At 40.1% G+C, this 22,928-nt stretch overlaps 1 protein-coding gene across 1 annotated transcript in view; it reads right to left on the bottom strand.

Moving 5' to 3' along the window:
• Positions 1–240: 240 nt before the first annotated feature.
• Positions 241–22,928, bottom strand: part of LOC118972456 (uncharacterized) — a 423,078-nt gene continuing 400,390 nt past the window's right edge. The window contains exons 5-6 of the transcript XR_012120654.1: positions 9,734–9,827; positions 241–2,073 (exon numbers count right to left, since the gene is read on the bottom strand). The gene's annotated coding sequence lies outside the window, so the exon portion shown is untranslated. The remainder of the gene's footprint in view (positions 2,074–9,733; positions 9,828–22,928) is intronic.

Consider the following 22,928-nt stretch of genomic DNA (forward strand, 5'->3'; position numbering starts at 1 on the left):
TCTGTTGGCACAAATCAATTCATTCTCAAAGACTGACCTACAGCCTTCCTAATTCTTATCTCCAGGTGCAGATAAGTGTGATGTTCCATGAACTGCATTCTAATGACCACAGTGCTTCTGACACCACATTGTGTGGGTTCTTTCCCCACTCCAACCTGTTTCCCACCAACCTGAACACCAGCGGGATATCCCACAGATCAGGTCAGTGTAACTGAGAGCTGATGCAGGCCCCACAGGGTAAGGGCTCATTCCATAAGACTCACCCACTTCAGACACCAGTTTTAAGTCCCAGGACTCTTGTTCTTCTGACCAATAAGCTATAAATCAACCTTCTTTTACTTCTGACCAAATCAGCTATAGGGAGTTCACTTGACCTCCTCCCCAAGTTCGAAAATTTACTAGAATGGTTAACAGAACTCAGAAATGGTTTACTTACTATTCTCAGTTTATTATAAAGGATAAAACTGAGGAAAAGTCAAATGGAAGAAATGCGTAGGGTGAGGTACGAGGAGACGGGCACAGTTTCCATCCCCTCTCTGGGCATGTTCAAGAAATGCTCAGTGAATAACCTCCCTCTACTGGAGAGTTTAAAAAGACAGGCTTTTTCTTAACATTTTTTCATTTTACCATGAAAAATCCTGACCAAATAATACTATGAACTTTGACTTTGAAAATAAACCTTTGCTCCTTCCTTCCAGGATTTCTGCTGCAAAGCCAGCTCTTAGATCTAGGTGCTGGGGAATCTGGAATCAGAATCTCTCACAGCTGTATCAGAGTACATGTGTGCTAAACATTCAGTGCCAACGTTTGCTCTTACAAGAGCAAAGGACCTGTGTTTTGAAGAGATGTGTTGGATTGCCTCCCTCACCAAAATCATCTCCTACACTGTTTATTCTTTGTCACAGAAAAGATTACTCAAAGTAGGACATGACTGAGAAGAAATAGAAAAAACACCGGCTTTCTGCCATATCCACATAGTCTTTATCGTAGTAGCTTGATTTTAGAGATTTCTGGGAAAGAAGACTCTACGTGAGTCATTTGCTTACTGTAAGGACTTAGTAAGGACTAAATGTCTGATCTTCCCTCTGGTTTTGTTCTTTGGGAATCTGGAAACTAGTGGGCCCCTATAGTATTCTTATAACTTCAAAATGGGGGGACATTATTTGAAGTATTTCATATCTAGGAAGTGCTTTGTTTACAGGTTGGTCACAGTAATGAATGGCTTCGGGAAGGGCTTAGAATGTCCCATAATCCAAAGCACAGTCCTGGGGCCTTGCACATGACATGCAGCTGCAAAGAAGTCACTAAACTGAGGTGGTCCTTTTTTCCCAAGTCAGCTCTTCCCACGCTTCCTCAAGGACAGCCTAAGGGCAGACACTTTGGTTCTTTCTGTGCCTCGAACAAACAAAATCTGGGAAGGGCCCAGGCTGAGCAAAAGAAAATGCTAGCAGAAATGAAGGAAACAATCAACATCCGTGGCTGTGTTGGTCCCGCGTGACGGCTGTGTGACTGCAACAAGAGGAAGGAAGGAACTGCCCATTTTTGCTTTTCTCTCTTTCCTCTTCTTCTTCTAGATTCTGTCAGAAAACAACCTTCTCCTCTTCTACCCGGTGCCGGCTGCTGCTCCTTCGTTTTGTTTCCCCCCAGGGCTTCCTCCTATTTTGTTTTGTCCGGCTAGAGTACGGATCTTGAGTCTTAGGTCTTCCTGAGGTTCTCATGAGTCTTATGGGATGATTTCTCACTGAAGAGTTCAGAGGTCCTTCAGATCATGGACTGGTAAAGATACCACTCTTCAAAACTGAAAAGTAGAATGATTCCACCTGGGAAATAGTGGCCATGGATTTGGAATACATTCTTGGCTTGTGTTTGCCCAAGAAGGTGCCATCTGCTGCAGTATTTGGATGTGGTGTTTGAAAGGTCCAGTCAAGCCATTGACTTTGTTTTCTAAAGAGTGCAGGCAATCTCCAGGCTCTGGGGAAGTCACTGGACAGTCAAGCCCTTGCCCTCTTGGATGGCCTTTTAAAGAAATCCCAACTACTTATCTTCAACCTTGGAAATCCTGACATCCTGGTTCTGAAAGAGAGATTTAAATGGTAGCTTGTACTGATTATATCACTGATATGTTGTTTCTATAGACCCCTTCAAATCAGTATTATCTTCATTGGCAGCATAGTCATGAAGCAACATCTTTATCTCATTCCTCATTTCAAAAATATGTATGAGTATTTTTCTCCTCAACAGCAGAATGTTTAAATTTGGAAAAAGTAATATTTGTATCTGGCATTCATTTCTTTGAATGGCACTTTCAAATAAGTGCATTTAGTGCCTGTAAGTTGAATATTCTCACAATTTCCATCAACACTAAATGAAGATCAGGATTTTCTTTTTTTGGCTAGTGATTATTCTGTGTGAATAAACAATATGCAGGCAGTCATTCAGAAGCACCTTCTCAAGCAGCTACAGTCTGGGTTTTCAGTGACTGAAAGTGTACCAAAGTGTCATATTCTTCTCCCTTATATGAAAACCCTATATAGTGCTAAGCATTGATTCAAATTTACCACATCTGTATCTTTATATAATTCTAATATGTGCCAAGAATTAATTATCTTCTACAATGTATGCCATGAATATTAGGCAACATGTAATAGAGTCATTTATAAAAATAATTTTTTCAGTTGTTCATTCTGATTTACTTCTGAACATAGTTATTATCTTTGTGGATGGCTTTATATATTTTTATCAATAGTGTGAATTCTATTTATTTTTGCTATGAGGTGTGCAACTGTGAAAAACCTGCCTGTAGTTTTTCTTTCTTCCATGCCTTTAATGAATAACTTAAGCCATTTTGAAAAGGAGAGCATTATTTTGCATTTTTTATTAGAAAATCTCCATTAAGGAGAAAAGAAGCTCCATTGATATTATAGAAAAGTTGTTGAGCTTTTTATTTGAAAAATGTGACAAAAGCTTTGACACTTTCGTGTCACGCTTTGATGCAGACTCATGATTGAAATTGTAAATGGACAAATGGATCACAAGTATAAAATTAAGTGTCTGGAAATCCATTGTCATTTTGCCTGCTAACGCTTTCATGTTTGAATGCTTGTGTAAAATCATCACCTTCATCACTTAATTTGATTAATAACTCCATTCTTCTACTTACCAAGTTCTATTCCCTTATTTATTTTACAAAGTCATTCTGAGTTATAGTATTTGCTACTTTTCATCACTGTTTTTAAACCTCACGTGTGGTTAATCCATTTGTGTGTGTGTGTGTGTGTGTGTGTGTGTGTGTGTGTGTGTGTGTGTGTGAAGTGAGGTTATAACAACATAACGGTGATGTTAAAAAAACCCACCCACATATATAATGTGTGTCTACATGAAGACTTACACATGAATGTTCAGAGCAGCCACTGGAAATAATCCAAATGCCCATCAATGAGCTAATGGATAAGCAAATGTAGTTATAATAAAGTATAATGACATGCAGCTGCAAAGAAGTCACTAAACTGAGGTGGTCCTTTTTTCCCAAGTCAGCTCTTCCCACGCTTCCTCAAGGACAGCCTAAGGGCAGACACTTTGGTTCTTTCTGTGCCTCGAACAAACAAAATCTGGGAAGGGCCCAGGCTGAGCAAAAGAAAATGCTAGCAGAAATGAAGGAAACAATCAACATCCGTGGCTGTGTTGGTCCCGCGTGACGGCTGTGTGACTGCAACAAGAGGAAGGAAGGAACTGCCCATTTTTGCTTTTCTCTCTTTCCTCTTCTTCTTCTAGATTCTGTCAGAAAACAACCTTCTCCTCTTCTACCCGGTACTTAGCAACAGAATGGCATGAACTACCCCAACACACAACATAGATGAGCCTCAGAATCCTTATGCTGAGAGAAGCTAAACACAAAAAAATACATACTGTGTGATTTCAGCTCTATAGAATTCTAGAAAATATAACACAACAGAGTGACAGAAAGCAGATCACATTGCCTGGGTACAGGGGCCCAGGTAGAGATGGACTGCAAGGGGGCATGAGGAAATTTTTGGAGGGGATGAAGATGAGATTTAAGAAGACAATTTGGGTAGTCATTGTTTTTGCATTCAATTACAGATCATTTTTTTTTTTTTTTGGTCAGACACAAAGTTGTCCACAAAGTTTCTATGACTTTATTTGGTTTTGCTGTGTTTAAAGTTTTCTTTCCTGTCAGGGGTTATTTTAAAATGTAAGTTCCATTCACTCAGGATAACATATCCTGACACATTAGCTGACAGACTAAATTCCAAAGAATAATTATTTTCTAACTTAAACAAACATATTAAACAACGGTCATAAAATAAACTTTGGGGCATGCAAATAAAATTTAATAAAGGTATCCCACTTACTACTGACAGTATTTGATAAATTTGGGTTCTTTAATATTGCCATATGACAATTTTTGTTTTTCTTGGGAAAAACAGCATTCATAAATGGTTCCTCAGCAAGTGGTGCATCCTTCCCCAAAATAAGCTGTACATTTTACAATCAGGGAAGAGAATGTGAAATATTTGAAAATTGTCAGAAGTGTGTTTCTTTGTCCAGAAATTGTATGATTGTGCGCTGTTTAACATTCTTGTTGGAGACTAGACCAGGAATGAATCTTTCAACCTCAGAGTCTTGAATAAAGTAAAAATATTATGTTCACCATTGAGTCTTTTTCATGTGAGGTAAGAGAGTTTAAATTTAATAATAACTTGGACTCTTAATAACTGCCAGGAGGAAACTAATAAAAGAACCAGAGCACTTTAAAAAAATCCCATAGCGTGATCTCAGAGCCTCACAGTAGACTGCCTGCAAACTCCTCTGTGTCCGTGCTGAAGACCACATGGGTAATGACGCCTCTGAGTTCCTAAAGGAGTCATACCTTCCTCAGAAGCTGTACGCAGTCTAATCTCAGAATATTGCTTAGCACTATCTTGGATGGATAATAATAATAATAAATCAACCTAAAGGGCAGTGCAGAATACAGACACACACCAGTTTTTCTAATAAAGAATACTTAATATAGGGATTTGCAAAGGAGGAACGCAGAGATTTCATGGAGGTAGCAATTTCAGGAAGCAACTACCTCCTAAGGGCTGAGGCAACAAAGGGCAGAGGTTATGGTCACTGAGATGGAGAAGCTTGGAGGAGGGCCTGGCAGAGTGGGAAACCAGAACCAGGAGGGGCTCTCCCTGCTGGCCGGAGCAGGTTTCTTGGGAACGCAGAGGAGACACCCTCAGTGCAAGAACTCAAAATGTGGGGAGGGGTGCCAATTGGCAGATGCCATCACTGGGGTGGGTTGACGCTGGTTCTGGGGGTGAAGGAAAAACTGAAAACTGGAGCTAACTGCTGTTGGGGGTGATGCTGACAAGACCAGTAAGAAAACAGGGAAAATTCCCTTCCTCTTTCCTTACTTCGGGTCTCTCTCTCTACTGCCCCCTATCGATGGAAATTAATGGAGATCCAGCTGGCAAAGCAGAAATGTGCTTTGCAAAGGCCCAGTCCCAGAATCACGAGTCTGAGAATGGAGGCTGAGTTTGGAGCTTAGGGACGAAATAGCTTACTACTAATCAACACAGATAGTAAGCACATTTTTTATTGGTCCCTGTGTTTTGTCCTAAACATCTGTTCATTGCAGCTAAAAGATGCACCACAGCTTAGGCCAGAGAAGGAGTAAACTCTCGTATTGTCAGGTCCTAAAACACCTCCTTTCTGGTAACTGTACACTAAAGGAATCTTCATTTTAGTACCACTGGAAACTCCATGCAGCCTTTTTCTTTTTTTATTTTCCAGGGGGCATGACTGAGTAAGGAGATAATTTGGGGTCCCAGCTCTTGCTTCAAGTAGCTGGGAGACTCTTTGGAGGCATTTCCATTCAGGATGCCAGGAAGATTGTCTCTACAGTTGTCTTATTTCTCCCAGGGAATCCAGTGACGCTTACTACACACTTTAAGTTCTGAATCATCAAATTCTGCTAAAAAGCCAAGGCATTCATCAGCCACTCTACCTTCTTTTTCTTTGCATTCTTTTTCTTTCTCATTTCTTGTTTTTACCCATTTTCCCTCCTTTGTTTTTCATTTTTAGGTTCTTTTCCTTTCTCTTCTTTCCTCTCCTTTACTTTCTCTGATACCACTCTTTCTTCCCAGGGGCCAGTGTAGTGTGTTGGAAAGAGCATGAACCCCTTGCATGAGAAAGGCCAAGTGTTAAATCCTAATTCTGATATTTACTTGCTTTATGATCTTGGGTAAGTTATTTCTCATTTTCATTTTTCAAGAGTGGGAATAATAATAGCTAGGCTATCTGTATTTTGTAAAAAATAAATGAGAGAATGCATATGTAATGTCTAGTAGATATTAGGCGCTTGATAAATATTTATTCCCATCTCCCCTTTCTTTATTTCTCAAATGTACTTTAAAGTGCACCTTTTAAAAAACAACTTAATACCATATGCCCACTGCAGGACCCTGGGCTAAGCACTTACCTTAGATTCAGCCTGAATTCTTCTCCTGTAATACCAAATTGGTTATTCTAATCTGGCCATATTTCATTGAACTCATTCTCTCTGTCTTCATTATTTGGAAACTGAATCAAAATTCAGCATGTGGCTGTCAGAATTACTGAGCTGGCATATCACGCAGTTTGACTAAACTGGGGGAAAGTTTATAGCAAAAGGGAAAGAAAGATTTCAGACTACATTTGGACTTCCTTGGCTGGAATCAGTGGCAAGGATCACCAGTGATTCAGTTGGAAGGTTCAGGACATAAAATGTCATCTGTTCACATTCTGTGCCAAGACCAGCCTTCAGGTACCACTCATTGTCATGTGCAAACTTCATCTAGACCTGGAAAATGACTACTAAGGGCACAGGAGGGTGCAAATCACATTTCTCCTTGTCCTTAGTGTTATGACACCTTGCTGGTTGCAGTCCTTTGGAACCCTTAACTAAACGTATTTGTAAAATCAGCCAGCCAGTAAGCTACTTGCCTTCTGAGGCAAGCAACACAGGAGAATTTTTAAGTTGTCTTCTCTCTTATCCAATGAATGCTGGCCAGAGCGGGCCTAGCCCTGCATCTTGAAACAGGGCCTCTCCTCATCGTGGCTTAAGTTCCCTGAGCCGTCTGCATCTGAGGGAGCCAGGGACACCTCCTCTGAGAGAGGAGGTGGGGCCTGCAGCCCCTATTGGTCTCTGGCAGGAGTGCACTGGCAAGGTTGACCATGGCTAACTGAGAGGTCTGAGGTGTTCCTTTTGTTCTTATGGGCCCTGCAGGCGAGACAGAAAGGAAGAATGTCTAGAAAAAAACAAATATAATTCTCAACTGTGGGGTATCTTTGTGGTTTCAGACTCTTGAACTCCAGGGTGGGGGTTTAGGGAATGCCCATTCTCAAGGGTCAAGGGGCAATTTAAATGTTGGGCCACTTCCTGCTGGTGAGTGAAGGGGTATCATGGGAGGTTGTCACCTGGTATGCACAAAACTGAAGTTTAAATACTAGAGGATTTTACTGATTTAAATAAAAAGAAAAATTGAGGTACATGTTCCAGGATTGGTTCAGCAATTCAATAATATCATTCAGACCCAGGCCCTTTCCACTGTTTTCTCCTCCTTCCTCGGGTGTGGCACCTCACTGCTGCAAGCATCACGGACTCACACAACTACATCCATGACGGAAGTTTAAGTTCAGACTTGTTTAATGTTATGTGCACCCCATGGGGAAATCCATTTGAATCAGGTTCAAGGGAGGCATAGTAACCGTATGCCTCTTGGACTTGAAGTATGACAAGATTGATTTCCTACCAATGCCCTGCCTCAAGTAATAATAATATCAAATATCCACTGAGTAATTATCATGTTCCAAGCCAAACTACTTTTAAATGAACATTTTAGTCAATCTTCATAACAACTCTATGAGAAAGATAATATTATTCTTGTTTTATAGATGAGGAAACTAAAGCTTTGAGCAGAGTAAGTTGTGGTCTCAACCCATGAATAGATCATGGAATCGACCTAATGGGCCATGACTAGTGTTTACAAAAGTTATATGGAATAGAATCAAAGTGCTTAAAACAGAATGATAAGTATTATTTCATTAAATGTTTGTCTCATTTTTTGAGAGTGTGTATATATGCTAGAATACTATATTAAATGTATGTCTTACTATGAATTGCAGTTAAGAAACATTTGAAAACCTGTCCTTCAGAGAGTTTAAGTAAGTTGCCTGAAAACACATGGTAAACTGAGAAACTTTAAATCCATGCCCTGTGAGACCGAGATGTGGCTCTCGATCCCTCTGCCTTGCTGCCACGTTAGCTCGGAGCATGACGAGCCCACAGCGCAGTGTGAGTGTGAAGAAGGAAGAGTATGGGTGAGAAGCACCTGCAGAGTGGGTGAAAGGTACGGGACTCTCTGAGGACTTTGGACTCTGGGGTACAAAGGCTGTAGTAAGTGAATGGGCCAGTGGAGCTTTCTGAGCAGCCCCTGGAGGGGGGCTCTGAGGACTGTGGTTCCCCAGCACAGTCTTACTAATAGCTACCCCGTGTAGTCACACATCTTTGCTGGTTTGAACAAAAAAATGTATCTGATGACCTGTGCCACTCCCATACAGAATTTCAGGGCTAGAAGGGACCTGAGTCCAAATTTTGAGGTTTCTGGATGAGGAATGTGAGAGCTGAGAGGTGAAATGACATGCCAAGGTCACAGAGGAAATGATGGTGAGTCAGAGCCAGAGCCCAGCCCTCTGGCTCTCAGGCCCGTGCTTTCCACTAATGTGATTGTATCATGGCTGTGAGCCTTCAGAAGGTGGTGGACAGCAGGCTGGCAGGAACTGCGGGTCGGTGTGCGCCTCACCCTGGATGCTCTTCTGAAAACCTAGGAGAAGATGTCCCACTTCTCTAGCATCTACTTCAGGCTTCCAGGTGGGGGAGGACCTTCCTGGGGCAATACAGGGAAGTGAGAGTGGAAAGGGGGCTGCATTGCCTCTGGGCTTATTTTTCTAAGCACAAGATGAAACCTTTTACCAGGCAACTTTTTTTTACAAAAATAATTTGAGACTGTTTTCCAGGGCAAAATATACTGTGAGTCTTTGTGCCCACAGCACCTGTAGGAGGGGGTTGAATTGCAGTTTTGTTCCAGGTCCTGAAAGTTTATGGTCCATTTAGCTGTGAAGCAGAGTTTAATGTTGGCAAACTTTGGTGTTGGTTTTAGTTGCTGAAAGTTGCTAACCATTCTCCCTTCCCCGGGGAGGAGAACAGGCCTGGAGGGGAAAGACAGGGCCATAAGAGGGACAGGGTGGCCGGCATGGGCTATGTTTAGGTGGGAAGTGTTAATGGACCAGTGGATATTTCTGCCTGGTGCTGTTAGCATGACCATGTTTTAGGCTGGAATCCTGGCGCATAGAGCTAAGCCTGCAGAGACTGAGGAACTCAGGGTGTTGTCTGAGCCCCTTCCTGCTGCAACTTTACCGAGTGTGGATTCTAATGGACAACCGCAGCCCCCAGAGCCAAACACGCATTCCTGCAAAAGACAAACACTCGTCTGTTTGCTGGGCCCTGGTTTTTTCAGTTTATTCCCATCTAAACCAGATCTGTCATGCCTTCAATGAAGTTGGTAGGGAAGACAGATGCCCTTAGATCTGGCTACACATTTCCCATTTCTGGAGCCCTGGCACTAGTACCTGCGGGCCTTCCCCCAGTACGTGAGAGACCCTGGACAAGAGATCTAATGTGCATTACCTGTTCTGTTTTATGCACTAGCAGAAAGTGACATTTCCTTGAGTATGGAGTACCAACTGGCTTCATTTTGGAATTCTGGAAGCAAATTGCTTGTCTGAAACACATAAAAACAAAGATTTTGTAGACACATTACAATAATTATAATAACATAATAACATGTTAGCATAAGTCCCCAGCTCCTCCCTGTTGCTTTGTCCTTTTCCTAAACTCCCATTCCCACCATGGCCACTGAGGACCTTAATGCTTCATGCCTAGGTTATGGCAAGAATCTCCCATCTTGTCTCTTTCCCTCTCAGCTCCCCCTACTCTTTTCACTCTATGCAAATCTACCTTCCCCCTGGTTACCATAAGGCACAATCTTCTCTCTCCTTAGTGGGAAGAGAACAGGTTTTGTATATGAGCACAGTACACAGATGCCCAACTGATATTTGTTAAAGAAATGAATGCATAAATCTTGTGCTATAGTGATGAGTTTGTACATGTGCAATGCCCCTGTATGAACATTTCTAATTTCTGTAAAAGGGAGGGAGCGTGGTTCAGGCAAGAGCTCTAGTCCAAGTCAGACTTGGCTTTCAGAGTAAGCTGAGCCACCAGATGCTACTCGCTATACTAAGAGCTTTGCATTCATTACCTCATTCATATTATAAGTAATGTGTAATGTAGATATTATTTTCATTCCATTTTAAAGAGGAGTTAACTGAGACACAGTGACTTTGGGGGATCTGCCCTCAGCACACTGCTTAAGGTTCCCAGATATTCTGAGTCCAAAGCCTGTTTGCTTATCCACTATGCTAAACAGCTATGCAAACCCGGCCAAACTAATTATCTTCGGACTCAGCTTCCTCCTGTGTAGAATGAGAAGCCTGAACTTCAGAAATCTCTTTAAATCTTGTATAGTTATCCTGCAGCTCTGTGCTTCTGATTCCAAACAACCACAGAAACACACTGTGAAGCTTCAGTAAATTGTGACCTGTGTTATGAGCTGAGGGCAGGTGGGAGAACTGTAACATTCCATGGGCAAGTGGCACACATTTGCAGCCAACAACTGAAATCCCAAGTCCCAGCACGGAGCTAACCCAGCCCTGGCCCTAATGCCTAGTTCCCTGGTGAGTCCCTCTAGCCCATTCCGGAATCCTGAACCCTGGGTCACGTCCGCATTATGAAGCACATATGCAGGCTCAACTCACTTCTTAATTAGGTGGTTGTTTGCTTATGGGGCATAATTTGAGGGAAGTAAAGCCTGTGTGCCCAAGATAGTTGGAGGGCATTGTTATTACCTGGGGGTACTGATGACTTAAAGTCTTAAAACTGTACTCATGATTCTCCTGTGACTGGCACTCTTTCTTCCTCATATTCTTTGAATTTGCTTCTTTGAATTTCTTTGTACGCATTAAGTGTTGTATGTTACCAGGATAGAGCTCTCAGCCTTTCTCTCTGCCAATATAGCCACATTCTTTCTCATATTCAGGGCTGACTTTCCTTTAAAATCTCTATTTGAATTTCCAGCTAATTACTAGATATCACTAATTATTGTATTTCAGCCCCACATCCCACAGTACTTCAGAGTTCCATAGTTTCCAAACAGAACCATCAAGTGGTATAACACAGAAATAAATAAAAATCCTGGTGAAATACATAAGCCTTGAAATAATTAATAATACATTAGTAGAGATGAAGATTTTAGGTAAACTTTCACATGTACCTTGGGAAACAGAACTATTTTAGTTCCTGAGAACAAGGGAAATACTTAAATTATTGTTTTATACTTTGGAAAAAAACAGTATAGTGCCTGGGGCAGAGTAAGGACCCAAAAAAGTTTTGTTGAAATTAATGAACTCAATAAAGAAAACTTGGGCCTGGTAAATTTTGAGAGGAGGGAAGAGATGGTCCAAATCTTAAAGTGTTGCTTGGAGAAGGCAGAGCCCTGTAGGATGACACAATATGGGATTTGCTTTGGCAGATCAAATGGGGACACTGGACCGCAGGATGGGAAGAATAAAGGAGGAGGATCCAGCTCATAGCAAGCAGTCAGATTTTGCTTAGTTCACTTAATTGGTGAGGGTCATTTCAGGCTCTTAAGATACTGCCTTTGGCTATGAGCCTGGAGAATAATTAATATTTTGGAAAATTCAAGTTATTTAGTATAGACCCAGGGTAAGGCTTCCATGAAGACTCAGCTGGTTTTCATTATTTCCTTTTACCTTTTCACAACATCATTTTCCCCGGGCAACCAGTCACTGAAGTGGTCCCAGCTAGGTTTTGTGGCTCCCAGTTCCCTGAGTACTCAGGAGAACAAGTAAGGGCAGCTAGCCATGTGAACCTTAGAAAAGCTTTTGGAAAATGTTTCTCCCTCTTATAACTGGTCCTGATGAGCTGGCAGCTAGCTTGCAGACATACAAGGTGAGACATTTTAACTCTGAAGTTGTCTAGTTGAGTCAGCTGTGGTGTACTGCATCCATACCTCCTAATGCTTGAATCAGGATTCTTGATCCCAGCTAAATATCTTGTATCTGAATAATGAGTTCTCTTGGCAGGTAACAGGGTGTTCTGGGACTAGGGTAAGAGAGGTGGAGTGTTGGGATCTATGAATTCTATCACTGCTAGATGGGGACATTATCTCAGAGATGTAGACTCTCCTTTCCGCTTAAATGTATTCCTCCTCATATTAAGTTCTCCCCTTGACAAGAAGTATTTCCTTCATAATGAGACAATGGGGATAGTTAAGAGGATCTAGAAGGTACACTGACAGTAAGAGAGGAGGCTGGCTTCAGCCCTAGGCAGAGGGCAGGTCGGGCAGCAGGGCTCCAGATGTGATAGGGAGACATGGCTACCACTACTTAGAAGCTAGTCAAAGCAACACAGTGGCGGTGGGAAGAGACATGGTAGAGAGAAGGGTGGTCTCCATTTTAGAGGTTAATATAATTAGAGTGTGGCTGGCTGGGTCCTGGGTCTGAGCAGTGGAGGTGACTCTAGGGAGCCAAATATGAACCCATTAGCCATGGCTGGGTGAATGGTTTAAATCCAAGCCTTGAGGGATGGTGAGCTAAGATGAACTTTTCTGCCGTTGCTAGAATTATTGCAGGAACTTCCATGAATTGACCTTCGATGGATTTGTACCTGGGGGCATCGGCTGTGAGAAGTTAGGAAATGCAGAGGAAGACAGCTTGAATAAAGAGTTGACCAATCCCTCCTGGATTTATTTTCCATCCATTCATATTCAGCTTATCATCTGTCCATTTCTGTTTGGCTGTTCTTTAAAAGCCATCTTCTCCTTTAGTTCTCAGCTGCCTGTGCTCATGGTCTAGATCTAACTTCCTTAATTTGTATTCTCAATGAATAAGTCATCTCTATGTCTAGTGCTCAACTGTTACCAAGCATAACTCTCCTTTGTCTCTAACATATTGCCTTTTGGAACACAAAATCTTGCCAAAAGAAGGCAAAAAAACATTTCTATTGTACATATAACTCTATCATACAACAATTTGTAACATAGCTAAAATTATAGCCTATTTAAATTTTTCTTATCTTATGCTCCTGATTCAACTATACTGGATGCTGAGTCTCAGATATGTTATCATATAGAAAAACTTAATTTTAGTGAACCCAAATATTTCCCTTAAGATGCAGTATCCATCTTATTTAGGAAAACATTCTATTTCAATGTCATAAAAATGATCTATTTTCCTATATATATATATCTTTTTTTAATGACATTTTACATTTAAGTCTTTATGAGGATGGTTTTATGTAAGATATAATGTAGGATATTAATTTTAATTTTTTTAATATGGTTATCTAGTTGTTTCAGCACCATCTTTTGAATTGTGCCTTCCTTTTTTCAGAGATCTGTTATATAAGATTTCATATATGTGTAAGTCTAACTTTCTCTTCTATTCTGTTCATCTATTTGCCTATCCCTGGAGTAGAACCACATCCCTTTAACTGTTATAGCATGAAAACAAATCTTCATTTCTGGTAGGATCTATATCTTGCCTTTCTACCAAGAACATTTCTCTATAGGGTTCTAGTTAGAGTTACATTCAATTTATACATCAGCTTGGGGATGAACTGACCTCTTTTTGATATTGATTCTTCCTATTCATGAAAATGTTATATCATCCCTTTATTTAGTTCTTCTCTAATATTATTCAATAAAGTTTTACATTTTTCCACAAAAATCCATATTTTTGTTAGGTTTACAGCAGGGTAAGTATATATAGTATATATATATGCATATATATTTAATAGGATCTTATTTAAGATTACATTTCCAACTATTTGCTGTTGTTACTTGGAAATGGAACTTTCATATATTTATGTTGTACTCTCTTTTGGATTTTCTGTAAGAATAACAACATCATTTACAAGTAGTAATATTTTGTTTATTCTTTCCTAATACATAGACCTTTTTTCCCCTGTACTGTACAAGCTGGGGTCTCTGGTAAATGCTCTTTAAATTCATGACCACAAATCTCTGATGAGTTTCAAGGGATTCCCAGTATATCCCATTCACTCTTTCATGCTCCTAGACTATTTCATACCTTCTTTCTCTTCAAATTTCCAAGACTTGCTCCTCCATCTGCATGTTCACTCAATTACATTCTTTCTTAATTCAATGGGGGAAAAAGATAAAGCAATCAGAAGAGAACTTTCACAGACTTTTAACACTAGTCTTCCACGGCCCTGCATCTTTGTCCATATAGTTCTTTCCTTCATGTTACTGCAGAGGATGGTTCCTAGGATGAGCTCAACTTGACCATGACGCACAGTCCTTTTCATATTTGGATTTAGTTGGCAAATATTTTGTTCAAGATTTTTCCATCTCTGTTCATGAGAAAGATTGGCTAGTGATTTTCCTTTCTCATCCTTGCCTTGTCCAGTGTTGGCATCAGTGTTGAGTCCAGCTTCATGAAATAAGATGAGGATCACTTCCCCTTTTCCTAGTCTCCAGAAGATTTGTTTAAGTAATTGAAATTACTTGTTTCTTGAATATGTGGCAGAACTTGCTGGTAAAACCGTTTGATGTTTTCTTTGCCAAAAAAATTGTAATTGCTGACTTGTTTTTTAAATGGGCTATCTTTTTCAAATCAGTTTTGGTGAGACATATTTTCCTAGGAATCTAACTATTTCAACTAAGTTTTAAAATATAGTGTCATAAAGTTATTTAAAATACTCACCTTTTGCGTATCTACAATACTTTTAGTTACAGTCACATTTCCATTCCTAATTTGTTATTAGTGCCTTCCTCCCTTCTTTTTTCTTCTTCAATCTTGGTAGAGGCTATTTTGCAAGTTTTCTTTAAAAGTACATAACCCAAAAACCCAAAGAACAAAAAACCCCAATTTGGATCTTCTGATCCTCTCTTTTATATGTTTATTTATACTACATTAATTTCTGCTATAATTATTTTCTTTTTCTACTTTTTCTTAAGTGGGTGCTTATTACTACATTAAGGTTTATTCCTTTAGCCCCCAATATAAGCACTTAAGATTACAAATTTCTCTTTCAGTTCTGTTCTAGCTGCATGCAACATGTTTTGAAATTTAGTAGTATATATATCTTTCAGTTCTTTATTCTATATTTAAATTATGCTATGTCTTTGTCCCAACATGTGTGATGACTTTGTTTACTTAGGCTTTTTATTTTAATTGTGTCTTTCTGCAATTTTCTTCACCAATCTTAAACATCTTTTATTACTTGGACTTCTAGGTTCTTCGCTTAAAGTTTGCCTGTGTGTGTTTGTGTGTGTGTATTTGTGTATGGTACTTCAGAGCCCAGAGAACCCAAATGACCTTTTCCAGGCTGGCTACCATCCTGGGTATAATTTTAATTTGGACAACTGGATATGCCTTCATGTGATTAGAAAACGTATATGGGTTTTCCTTAAAGCTGTAGGAAAAAAACAGAGAACTCCAAACAATACGCTGGTGTCAGCACAAATAAAGAGTCTGATCTGCAGCCTGATCCCACCAAGGGGACGTTGGTCTGGACTACATTGATTAAAGCCATCTCCTCCTCACCCTCCTGAAGGTCCATCTTCATAAGCTAGGAGAATGCAGGTGTCAGCTCACAAGCAATCAGACTCTGAGTTTCCTCTTAAAAAAGCAAAGACTAAAAGGAAAGACAGAAAATGCTTCTTTCTTTGTAATACCTATATTATTGCCAGATAACATATCTCATTGCTTAAAAAATAAAATGCAGATTAGCAAAAAGCATGGACCAAAAACTGTTGTTAACTCTTCCCTCAGGGATGACCCACTGTTACATTCCTCTATATATTGTTAAATTAATTAAACAAGGAGGCCAGACTGAGGTGGCTCTAATGCCATGGCAGCCTATGTAAGCAAACCAAAACCAAAGCCTGCAAAGGCCTCAAGGTTATGAGCTCAAAAGGCTAAGGACAACTAATCGCAAACAGCCAACTAGGCTTTAAGCTGTAGTCAATCAATAATTTCCCTACTTTGCTTTGCCTTTTGTCCACTAAAGTCTTTCCAAGCTCCTGCTGGTGGAGCAGTTTTAACCACTATCAATTTGGTGCTGCTGGATTTGAATGGATCTTCGCTCAACTAAACTCTTAAAAGTTTTAAATATCTTAGTTTATTTTTTAACAGTTCATACCATGAACACTTTTCTTAAGTCATCATCTGAGTTTTATCAGCCTTCACAGTGCAATCGTAGATTTTATTGGCAAGTAGTGTGTCCCGGAGAAGACACCACTCAGGTCCATATGACTGCTGGGTATAGAGTCCAGATGGGAAAACAGCTTGTATATCTGACTCTTTAGGAGAGACCCCCTGGTACTTTGGGCTGCTCGGATGCTCTCTCAATCATCAGTGTCCCGACTCATTTATTTTCAAATTGAAACTATTACTAAAAACATTTAGTAAAAACAGTAAAGAGAGAGATGAGCTACCTGGAGATAAATTCACACCAACATTTTCCAGAGCTGCACTTTATCTAACCATAGAAAACAGTCCGTTCAAAGAAAGAAGATGTAAGGTAGAGACTAGTCATCTCACCAAGTAGGAGTCTAATTCATGCTATCCCTTTTTCCCCAATTGACCGTGGAATAAGTTTGCAAACACTGAAAGGAAATATCAAAAACAGGGTGGATCTCTTTCTGCATGGGAGTGGAAGGGAAAAGCACTTCTCCCTTTATTATTTTGCATTGTGCCACCCCAGTTTCATAATGAGAACATGCAGAATTTTGTTTTCTAAGACCAACAGTCTCCCACAAAAGCCTGATGAACTTTATCTGCAGCTCTGTCCAAATCTCCAAGGTAAAACCATTTTGTTGACTCCTGATGTTTGAGAGATGCCAACATATCAGTCTGAGTTGGCTCCCATGAGAATTCTATCCAAGAATCTGGGCTCTTGACTGAAAAAACAAAGCAAAACAAAAAACCCTGTTTTCTGAGAAGGATTTTATGTTTATAGACATTCTGTTAATCTGTTCATCATTTACAATGGTGTTAAGGGCATGAAGCTTAGAGTAAGCTGAATCAAGAGTACATTTTATTGGCACCTTTTAGTAGTTACAAAAGCCTTGTGTCTTACTAAGTTTGTTTTGTTTTCCTCTCATCTCCACCCATCACAAGTGATATGAATGTACTGTCCTAGGAAAACTGAGTAAATGTTGGGGCTTTCTGTAACAACACCAGTCTCCCCAAGCCCGAATCTTCAAGGTCTCCATCTTTCTCCTTTTCATAAAGTGGATGATTTGCATCTTGGAATTATATGTGGAATTCCAATGGTTCTCAAATAAGACGATATGTGACTTTCTTCCTTTGTCCAAAATAGAAGGGAAGGTCAAATCATTTTTCATTAGTGTTGAACTGAGTCTTGGCCTCTGGTCCATAGTTTCTTTCAGTAAGAAGAAGAGTTTTTCACTGACGTCTAAAAATCAGAAATTTTCTGACTTTCTTTCAGTCATGGTTCTTGTATGTGGCTTTTTATGCCTATAGTCCCTTCTCCGACCTCCACTCCCAACTTCTTCCTTTCTACTAATAGTTATAAGATTAGGCTTACAAAACACAAGAACTTTTTTTTGTTATTTATAACCATTCTTCATTTCAAGGCAACTGTAGAGGTGCCTAGAAGAAAGGAGGAGGGTGTTGGGTATAGTACTAATGAAAAATAACTGGTGAGGGCAGGATGAAATGTGGGGAGACAGAAAATAATAGCAGTATATACCAAACTGCACCCAGGATACACACTCAAGTCATGGGGCAGGGAAGAGAAAACTGCTTTCATAGGATGTGTTAGCCAGGGTAGACTAACTGATGTGCCACACAACCCCAGGTCTAAAAGGATAGATTACACAGTAGGAGGTTGTTGGACCTCTCCTGCATCCATAGGGTCTTCTCTGTTTATCTGATGACTGGGGAAAGAATGAGAAGATTACATACAGAAGGGTTTTACCAGCCAGGCCTGTGAGTGGTGTGTGTGTCACTTAAGCCAGCATGCCATTGGTGAAATTCTGTCATATGGTCACATATAGTAGCAAGGGAGGCTGGAACACATAGTTTACTTGTATGTCCATGAGGAAAAGGGAATGCCTTATGCTGACACTGGCAGAGGATGAAGACACTTTTGAGGATACTTGCAGGAGTGAAACTGTCCCAGTGAGCTCACTGTGTAAGCGCCATTCCTTCATCCCTACCCCCATTTCTCTTTTAGCTCTTGGTTCTGAGTCTACACATATTACACTACTCTCCTAGCTAGGAATGCATTTAATTCATCTCAGAGAGGTATGTGATCTTCAACTAGGGGCATTTCCTTTACTGAGTCCCTGATATGTATTCTGCAGTACGTCACAGAAGTTTCGCTGTCATATTTTTCTGCTAGAGATAGGAAAGAAGATGACTTGAGTTCTGCTTTCAGTGCGCCTGCATAATTCTTTCTGACAAATTAAGATGATAAACATGAAACAAGCAGAGAATAGCCCATAACAGTAGATGACAAAGGTATGGGGCTTAATAGTCTGTGTGATGTGGATCATTCGTATCACCATAGCCACAGTGTATGAAACCTTCTTGTACAAAGGTGGGATGTTATTCATTTAAGGGTTTTCATATACTTTTCTTTGAAATATGACAAGCCTTGGGGCAAGCACTTGGCTGTGTGCCAGTGAAATAATTAAGTGGACCTTCCTAACCAGTTCTTCCTACTAAATAAAACAAACTGGTGTTAACAATCTCACTTGGCTAGACAGTCATTCTGACAGTTACGGAATCCAATCTTTTGCCTCCTCATGAAGAATATAAAGCAGGCAAAAGGCTGGTGAAAAATAGGATAATCGATTCAGGCCAATCATTTGTGTGTGTGTGTGTGTGTGTGTGTGTATGTACACTCACACTTTAATGCACACACTTTTATTTTTTGTCAGAGAGAGTAGAGAGTCCTATCTTATTTTGATTTCCAAGTTTCCAAGAAACCCTTACTTCTCACAGGAATTCTTAGTCAAGGCTTAGGGAAGAAAAAAATTAAGAAAACTTAAAAATATAAAAGGACTAAGAGAACCTAAAAGATAGACCACTGTAGCCTGAACCCTTCCTGCCCACACTGAGAAATCCTTCCCTACCTACTTGAGGGTCGGGAAGATGCAGCACAGGATGACCTTCACGAATAGACCAACAGCTGCCTCCACTGCTGTGGTAACTGTACTAGTGAGTATTTCCCAAGACTCAGGATTCCTCAGGTTTGTCATCACAAGCAGGTGACTGAAGAGAATTCTTTGGCTTCACATAGGCCTGGCTAAAGTAATACTGTTGGAAACTCTGAGGAGCTCATGTAGGAAAAAACTTTTTTTCCTATGATTTATGGGATCCCAAATGCCACCACTAGCATTAGATGATTAAATTGGGACATTTGCTTGAACTGTATCAACAGGGTTCTATCCTTCCCTGAGGGCCTCAGGTGGACATTGCACACCACTGCCATCATCACTTGGATGCGTCACCAGCAGGAAATATCAGAAGCCTCCCAAGACAGTCTGTACCCCTGAGCTTTCCAGAGAAGACCTGGCAGACACAAGAAGTCAGCTTTGTCTGGGTTGGCACCTGGGCCTGGAAGTCTCTAAAGCTTAGAGCTCCACAGTGGCGGAAAAGCCTTGGGTGAGTGCCCTGAAACAGTGGTAGCAGAGCAGAATACGGACGCCTGTCAGATGCCCAGTGTCAGAGGTGACTGGGCCTGTGACCTCCCCACTGATCAGATTAGCCAGGCACTCACTGGTGTTGAGTTGCAAATGTCTGGATTTTGTTCCCTCTGGCAGTAGCTCCTAGGATAGGAGAGAAAACAGCCTATAAATTCTTTAACGATTCTTGGAGCCAAGGGCAGCTTACAGACTGGATTTTTTAGCAATGTTATTTAAAAGGTTCCAGGCGACATGAAGGTAAATAGCTTGAAAAACAGGGGGAAGTTATTTCTCTCCTCCTCTGAGAACATTACACAGAGTGTATTAACCCCTTCTTGTGATTATGACGCACAGCAGTGAGCATGTACTGGCATGTCTTGATCTGGCTTCCTGTACAGCCTCATCTTTGTCAGTGATGTTTACTCATTGGTCTCACTGCACAGTTGTCTTTAGAAGAAACATTTGGACATCAGACTTATAGAATTTCTTTCTTTCTATATTTTTCTTCCTCTCTTCCTTTTTTCCTTCCTTCCTCCCTCTCTGCCTCCTGTCCTTCTGTCTTTCCCTCTCTCTCTCTTTCATTCAGTTGCAGAGATCTGAACATCAGCTATGAAATGTCCTTGGGGGGATGTCTGAGGATGTGTGAAGACAAATGAAAGAAGAGTTCAAGTAGAAGCTGCGCATTCAATCAGAAAGGAGATGCAAGCTCTAGCTGGAAGGATGAATGATATGACTTAATATCCTTCTAGTCCTAAAATTCTATTACTGTATTTAGTTTACATCTGTTTGAATATTTGAAAACTAGGACATTAACTTTTTAATGAAAGGGGAGATAAATACTGAATAAAACATCAATTTTGTTGCACACATTCCCCAGCAGAAACCTATTGTAAGACTGGGTCATGCCTTTCCTGGTATGGTGCCCATAGTCCTATGTCATGGGACAGTTCTGATTTCAAACTTCCTCATTTTTTGTTCTGTGAGCCCAGTTCTGCTTGACACATGACCTCTTATGATTTGACACTTAATAAGTATTGACAATTTGCTGACAGAGCAAGGAAGTACCAGTGATGAATAGAGCAAGCCATTAGATGTAAAGGTCACACAGGGAGATTACATTTCCTAACAGCTTGGATGACTTTGAATTCCTTCAGCCTTCAAATATTTCAGACCCATGGACCCTTCTTCTTTCAATGCATTCTTCTTATTTTTAAATTTTTTATTAAGGTATTATTGATATACACTCTTATGAAGGTTTTACATGAAAAAACAATGTGGTTACTACATTTACCCATATTATCAAGTCCCCACCCATACCCCAATGAATCAGTGCAGCAAGATGCCACAGATTCACTATGTGTCTTCTCTGTGCTACACTGTTCTCCCCATGATCCCCCACACCATGTGTACTAAACATAATACCCCTCAATCCGCTTCTCCCTCCCTCAGCACCCATCCTCCCATACCTTTACCCTTTGGTAACCACTAGTTCCTTCTGGAGTCTCTGAGTCTGCTGCTTTCTTTCCTTCAGCTTTGCTTCATTGTTATACTTCACAAATGAGGGAAATCATTTGGCACTTGTCTTTCTCTGCCTGGCTTAAATGTCCTCCAGCTCCAACCATGTTGTTGCAAATGGTATGATTTGTTTCTTTCTTACGACTGAATAGTATTTCATTGTATATATGTACCACCTCTTCTTTATCCATTCATCTACTGATGGACACTTAGGTTGCTTCTATACCTTGGCTATTTTAAAAAGTGCTGTGATAAACATAGGGGTGCATATGTCTTTTTGAATCTGAGAAGTTGTATTCTTTGGGTAAATTCCAAGGAGTGGGATTCCCGGATCAAATGGTATTTCTACTTTTAGTGTTTTGAGGAACCTCTATATTGCTTTCCACAATGGTTGAACTAGCTTACATTCTCACCAGCAGTGTAGGAGGGTTCCCCTTTCTCCACATCCTTGCCAGCATTTGTTCTTTTTTCTTTTTTTTTTGAGAGGGCATCTCTCATATTTATTGATCAAATGGTTGTTAACAACAATAAAATTCTGTATAGGGGACTCAATGCACAATCATTAATCAACCCCAAGCCTAATTCTCAACAGTCTCCAATCTTCTGAAGCATAACAAGCAAGTACTTACATGGTGAACAAGTTCTTACATAGTGAATAAGTTCTTACATGGTGAACAGTGCAAGGGCAGTCATATCACAGAAACTTTCGGTTTTGATCATGCATCATGAAATATAAACAATCAAGTCAGATATGATTATTCGTTTGATTTTTATACTTGATTTATATGTGAATCCCACATTTCTCCCTTATTATTATTATTATTATTATTATTATTATTATTAATAATAATAATAAAACAGCATTTGTTCTTCTTAATCTCTTCAATGCTGGCCATCCTTACTGGTGTGAGGTGATATCTCATTGTGGCTTTAATTTGCATTTCCCTGATGATTAGTGATGTGGAGCATCTTCTCATGTGTCTGTTGGCCATCTGAATTTCTTCTTTGGAGAACTGTCTCTTCATAGTCTCTGCCCATTTGTTAATCAGGTTATTTGCTTTTTGGGTGTTGAGGCAAGTAAGTTCTTTATATATTTTGGATGTTAACCCCTTGTTGGATATGTCATTTACAAATATATTCTCCCATACTGTAGGATGCCTTTTTGTTCTGTTGATGGTGTCCTTTGCCATACAGAAACTTTTTAGTTTGATGTAGTCCCATTAGTTCATTTTTGCTTTTGTTTCCCTTGCTCGAGGAGATGCATTCAGGAAGAAGTTGCTCGTGTTTATATTCAGGAGATTTTTGCCTATATTGTCTTCTAAGAGTTTTATGGTTTCATGACTTACATTCAGGTCTTTGATCAATATCAAGTTTACTTTTGTGTATGGGGTTAAACAATAATCTAGTTTCATTCTCTTGCATGTACTGTCCAGTTTTGCCAACAGCAGCTGTTGAAAGGCTGTCATTTCTCCAGTGTATGTCCATGGCTCCTTTATCATATATTAATTGACCATACAAGTTTGGGTTTACATCAGGGCTCTCTAG

The sequence above is a fragment of the Manis javanica genome, chromosome 8 (assembly GCF_040802235.1).
Source record: "Manis javanica isolate MJ-LG chromosome 8, MJ_LKY, whole genome shotgun sequence".
In the NCBI taxonomy this organism is placed as follows: Eukaryota; Metazoa; Chordata; class Mammalia; order Pholidota; family Manidae; genus Manis; species Manis javanica.